Below are 6,738 nucleotides of genomic sequence, written 5' to 3'. Positions count from 1 at the left end.
CCCCTAAGTTTTTCACTAAAGTAAGCTACGGGATGTCCTCCTTGTATTAAAACAGCTCCTATTCCTACCCCAGATGCATCACATTCTAGTTCAAAGGCTTTGGAAAAATCAGGCAAAACTAGAATAGGTGCATGTGTTAACTTGTGTTTCAAGGTCTCAAAAGACAACTCTTGCTTATCACCCCAAATAAAAGGCATATCTTTCTTGACTAGCTCATTTAAAGGAGCAGCTATGGTGGAGAAGTCTTTCACAAATCTTCTATAAAAACTTGCTAACCCATGAAAACTTCTCACCTCTCCTACATTTTTAGGGGTTGGCCATTCTTGTATAGCCTTGATCTTCTCTGGATCAACATGTACACCTTCTTTTCCCACTTTGAATCCAAGGAAAATCACACTTTCTTGACAAAAAGTACATTTGTCAAAGTTGGCAAAGAGATGATGTTCTCTAAGAAGAAGCAAGACTTTTCTGACATGGTTAAGATGTTCTTGAAGGCCTTGACTATAGATTAAGATATCATCAAAGTAGACCACTACAAATCTGCCTATGCATTCCCTAAGCACATGATTCATTAATCTCATGAATGTACTTGGAGCATTGGTCAAGCCAAAGGGCATGACTAACCATTCATACAAACCAAACTTGGTCTTGAAAGCAGTTTTCCATTCATCTCCTTCATGAATTCTTATTTGATCGTATCCACTTTTAAGATCAATTTTGGTGAAAAGATTTGCTCCATGTAATTCATCCAACATGTCATCTAACCTAGGAATGGGATGCCTATACTTGACAGTTATGTTGTTGATGGCCCTACAATCTGTACACATTCTCCAAGACCCATCCTTTTTAGGGACCAACAACACAGGCACAACACAGGGACTTAAACTCTTTTGGATCCACCCTTTGTTCAACAAGTCATTAACTTGTTTCTCTATTTCTTTTGTTTCCATAGGGTTGGTTCTATAGGCTGGCCTATTAGGTAGGCTTGCCCCAGGCACCAAATCTATTTGATGTTCTATTCCCCTCAAAGGTGGTAATCCACTTGGTACCTCTTTAGGAAATATATCATCAAATTCCTTTAAAAGTTTTTGCAACCCTTTTGGTAGAGAACCAAGTTCATGAGTGATTGAAACAAATGCCTCTTTGCAATAAAGAAGGAAATGAGGTTGTCCAAGAAAAAGATGTTTGGAAATATTCAAGGTTTGAGGTTGGACAACTTCATGGGCTGAGGCATGGGTTACCAAATTCTTTCTTTCTTTCCTATTTTCTTTTTTCTTTTCTCCATCCAACTTCTTCTTAAGAATTATTTGGTCCTCTCTTACTTGTGAAGGTGTAAGAGGACACAAAATAATTTTCTTTCCCTTGTGTTGAATGGTGATTTTGTTGGTGACTCCATCATGTAAAGCTTGTTTATCATATTGCCAAGGTCTTCCAAGTAATATGTGCCCTGCTTCCATTGGTACTATATCACAAACAATTTGATCTTCATATTTGCCAATGGAAATAGGTACACTTACTTGTTCTTTAACTACTATTCCATCATCCTCTTTGATCCATTGAAGTTTGTAAGGTTTAGGATGAGGAGTAGTGGTCAAGCCAAGCTTCTCTACCATTCTAGAACTACAACAGTTGCAACAAGAGCCACTATCCACTATCATTGAACATGTCTTTTCTAAAACTTTGCATCTTGTGTGGAATAGGTTCTCTCTTTGTGACTGTTCTAATTCTACATGTTTACTTTCCAGGAGTCTCCTTACCATAAGTAAGTCACCATCACAAGGTAAAGCTTCTTCTTCTTCAGAAGTGGATGTCTCAGACTCACTATATGAAGAACCCTCACTTTCACTCTCATGCTCAAGGATGTAAGTTGACCTTCTATTGCTGCACTCAGATGCATAGTGCCCTTTTTCCCCACATCTAAAGCACTTAGTCTCCTTACTCTTATGATCTCTTGAAGGTTCTTTGACTTTTTCTTTTCCTCTCTCTCTCTCTCTCTTTCTTCATATCTTGGCTTGGTTTGACTACCCTCCCTCTTATACTCTTTCTTATGGTGAGAACTATGAGGGTAATCTTTCTTGGTGGAGCTTTTCCTCTTTAGTTGTTGCTCTACCCTCACACAAAGTTGGACTAACTCATTGAGATCATTGTAGGGTATAAGTTCAACCCTATCTCTTATGTCATAGTTAAGTCCACTTTGAAACCTAGCTATTGTTATCCTAGGTTCTTCTCTTATCCCAGCTCTCAACATGAGTAACTCCATTTTTTGTCTATATTCTTCAACACTCATGTTCCTTTGTTGGAGTTTATGGAGTTTATCCATTATCTCCCTATCATAATAGGCTGGTACATGCCTCCTCCTCAAGGCAGCTCTCATTTCATTCCAATACCTAATGGGAGGTAAGTGTCTTAGCCTATGGTCCTTGACTAAGGCTGTCCACCAAATTAAGGCATAATCTTGAAAGCTTAGAGAAGCCATGGTGACTCTCCTTTCATCATCTATTTGGTGGCACTCAAACAATTGCTCAACTTTCATTTCCCACTCTAGGTATTCTTCTACATCATCTTTTCCATGGAAGGAAGGAAGATCAATCTTAGGCTCTCTTGGATAATGCTCTCTAACTCTATGTTGTCTTCTAGGAGGCATTTGGTAGTGGTCATCATTGTGATGACTACTATTTTGCTCAATTTCACTTGGAGAAGATGATGATTCTTCTCTTCTCCTATGGGAAGACCTCTCTTTCTTTTTATCTTGATTAATCAAAAGTTGACTAATCATATCTTTGAGCTCACTAATCTCTTTATCCCTTTGTTCAAATCTTTGCTCAAATTCTTCCCTTAAAGACATTTCACTATTGGGTTTCAAACTTCCTTGCACACTTGATTGACTCATTCTTGTCAAAGGAAAAGGTTTTCACAAAGTTTTCAAAATATTTGACAAGTAATGAGTGAAAAGATTTTCACAAGCTTTCTTTGTTTTTGGTGAAAAATTTCTAAAGAGATTCTAGAAGTAAAAGATGTTTCTAAGTAGCTCCCAGGAAGAAGAGGTGAGTCACAAATGGACAAGCTTAGAAACCAAGTTCTTCCTTAGCCAGAGTTTCCTTTTAGAATGTTCCTTTACTTTAGTTTCTAAGTAGAAATTCTTCAAATTCTTTTTAAATGTTATGAACCTACAAACCAAAGAAAGGTTTACTATATGCTATGCTATCCTAAATACCACGGAGACCTAAAAACAAAAGGATTACTCAAGACATTTAAGGAAAGCAATAAAGATGCAAGAATGTAAATGCTAGACGGCCCTAAGTGAAAGTGCAAGTGACACTTGGAGCCCTTGACACACTTTCACACTAAAGAAAACGAAATTGGACTATTACAATGTTCAATTGTGAGCTTGGAATTGCTTCAAAAGCATTTTCCCAAGTCACTTGGCACAACAACATAAATATAAAAAAAAACTACAAGATTTCGTGATATGAGTACTCAAACAAGCTCAATTAAATGTGTAAAAATAGTGTGGACTTCAATCTTCAGCTGCTGCCAAGTGTATCACAAAAACAGTATGCAAGTTGTTCCAATTCTGGTGGCAAATTATGCTGCTGGAATGTATTCTGCAGCTGCTGGACAGCAGAGTTGCATCTACTCAAGAGCTCCTAATTGCTTTTCATTTCAGCTTTCCCCTCACTTCCTAGTATGCTACCATTATAAGTAAAGGTTTCTGCAACTGGATGCTTCACAACAGCTGTCACAGTACCTTAAATCCACTCAAACAAACCAAGCTAGATTTACCATTCTGCACCAGTTTTCCACACCAATTTCCAGCAATAATTGACAATTTTGGAAGCCAAAAATGTGGTAAACAAATGAACTAGGTATGGAAAAAACAACAAGTACACAAAAGGAACCTACCAAAGGTGCTAGAACAGATTAAGAAAGCAAAAAAAACGCAAACACAGTTCAGAAATGATTCCAAATGCAAACTGTTTGATAATTTTCAAAACTGTTTGATAAAATGCCCCAATGACTTTCAGATTTTTGAATTTTGATTTTTCAGGGCCTCTAATCTGGATTGCACAGTTCCAACAGCTTTTTTTTCACTTGATATTACTTCTTTGAGTCATCTATTTCATTTTTAATCATGGAACCAGCTTTTTCACAATCCAGTAATGAATTTTTTTTATCAAAATTACCAAACAGCAGCTGGAAAAACAGAACTGCACCAAAAAAATTAACTGAATTTTGGTGGTTTGAGATCCAAAACTATATGGAAGTGTTTCAATCTTTGTTTGGACAGTTTCAACAATTTTTAATGATGAATTTGAACATGTTCAGACCTTAAAACAACTTAGAAACTGCCTATAATTCGAAATCATTGTTTCACTTCCATTTTCACTCAAAAATTGATGGTTTCAAATGCAAATTTGCATATAAGTCATGTTTTGACCAAATGAACAGTACTAGCAACTTTGAACCATCAATTAAGACTTGTTCAAGCTATAAAACAGCAAAGAAACAGCAGATTTTCGAAAATCCCTACTGCTGTAGCACTTATGCAGTAAATGGCACCAAAATAACCAACCAAATTCAGTTTTATGGAATCAAAGTTTGGATCAGCAAGGAAAAGACTCTAGGCAATGTGAATACACAGATCTAAGCTGGAATTAAAGATGCTTAGCATGACCAAACTCAGATTAAACTATGCAATGAAAATTGGCACGGTGATAAACCAAATTTAAATCTGAAATAACAAATGACTAGTGTCTATGCACAACCAAGCTATGCAAATTGCATTTCATTGCTTGTTATGGTTGGCTACACTCTTAGCATCATTCAACAACACTAAACAATGTTGTATCAAGCTTTAGAATCAATCAAAACCAGCTGAAAACAGATTTGATGATTTAGAACAGCAAACAAAATTCTGCATCAGATTTTAACAGAATTTTACAACCAGTTTGGCTTATTGGATGCTTCAGCCTATATTACCAAGGCTAGATCAACTCATCACTGCCTCTAATGGTAACAAACAGCTTGTATAGCACTGGTAAGCACAAAACTCAATAGAAACAATTTCAAAACAGTGACAATGTTAAAACAGCAACAGTAGTTTGCACAAGACTTTAGACAAAACAGAATTTAAAGTTCAAAGCTGGAATTGACTCAAACAAGAAATGATTCACCGTTTAAAATGAAAAATGGACATAATACACTGTAAGAACACAGAATTAAAGGCTGGAACAGAATTACAGAAGCAGAATTAAAACTGAAACAGAAATAGAAAACAGAAACAGAAACAGAAAACAGAAACAGAAAACAGAAACAGAGATGGAATTCAGCAGAATTAAATTGCAGAATGAGAAGAAATGCTTAGCTCCTTGGTGCGTGGAGAACCTAAGCTCTGGATACCACTTGATGGAGCCAAATTCCAGAGGAATCCAGTGGCCTAAAGCTCCCAGATCAGAGGTGTGGTAAGTGTGTTGGTGTGCAGCGGACTTGATGGAGTAAATGTTGATGGAGGTGTTTGAATGAAGCAAGGTAGAATGAGTGAAGCCTCTCAGCTCAGAAAGCCTTCATATAATGGAAGGAAGCTTGAGAGAAAATGAAGAAATTGCAAGCAATTTTGACTCAAGAGCAGAATGCAAGACTGGAATATATTTCTCAGCATTTGGGCATAGCTCTAAAGTAACTACAAAAGGAAGAGGTCTCCTATTTATAGGAAAATAAGAGCCTCAAATCTGAAATGAAATTCAATCCAAATGCAAATGAAAAAGGCGCCAATTTGCTTCAGCTCCAAACATGCCTCAGCAGCACACGTGAACAGCACCAATTCTGAATTCTTTTTACAACTCAGCAGTACACGTGAAAGCTGGCCTAGCTGAGTTTTTTTGATAGCTTTGCCAACAAGCTTCTCCCTCCAAGTCTCCCTTTTCATGTGCTCAAATGCTATGCTGGCAGCTGCTTCCTCCAATTTTATTAATCCTACAAAACAAAGAAAAAATGTGCTTTTAATTATGGGAAGAAGGATTAATGTAAATTACCTTCCATAGAAGCAAAATAGTATATGGTCCTTCTTCCTCTTGAATCCTCTTTGCCATGGCTCTAGTAAGAGGTCCAATGTGCGTCTTAGATGGTCTTCCATCAGGTGGTTTAGCTTCGAAAGGAGTTGTGTTCTGTGTTTTACTAATGATTAACATCATGTTCTGTGGTTTTGTATTTATGTTTGAATGCAGGAATGACATCCTCTTCAGGAAAGAGATTGAAAACCATGGCAACCAAGAGAAAGGAAAAGGAACCAGAGCAACCTCACTCTAGCAGGTTCCTCTCTAGGAAACATGAGAAGCACTTTGGGGTGGTTGATAACAGTTGAAAAACTGTTATTTTCATGCTTAAAATTAACACAAAAAGCAACCTTTACACTTAGAAACTAGCTTGAAATCATGCTTTTCTTCATATTTTCAGGAATAAGAGAGTTGGACAGGTTTATGCTTGATTTCAGTGTTTTTGTGCAGGTTTTAAGGTGAATTTGGTGAAAGAAGTGAAGAAGGAGAGAGATGGAATCAGAAAAGACATCAAAAAGTGCAAAAGGAGAAGCCGAAGTCACCGCTCAGCGGCAGTTTACCGCTGAGCGGCAACCAGGAGCTTACGGGAGGTCCGCTGAGGGGAAGAAACGACTCATGCACTTACCGCTGAGCGGTACTTTACCGCTGAGCGGCACTTTTATGGGCTTGGACCTAATTTTCTATA

Source organism: Vigna umbellata, chromosome 9 (genome assembly GCF_029865625.1).
Source record: "Vigna umbellata cultivar VRB3 chromosome 9, Vumbellata_1.0, whole genome shotgun sequence".
In the NCBI taxonomy this organism is placed as follows: Eukaryota; Viridiplantae; Streptophyta; class Magnoliopsida; order Fabales; family Fabaceae; genus Vigna; species Vigna umbellata.
The sequence above is the reverse complement of the archived record's forward strand: the minus strand, read 5'-3'. Positions refer to the sequence as shown.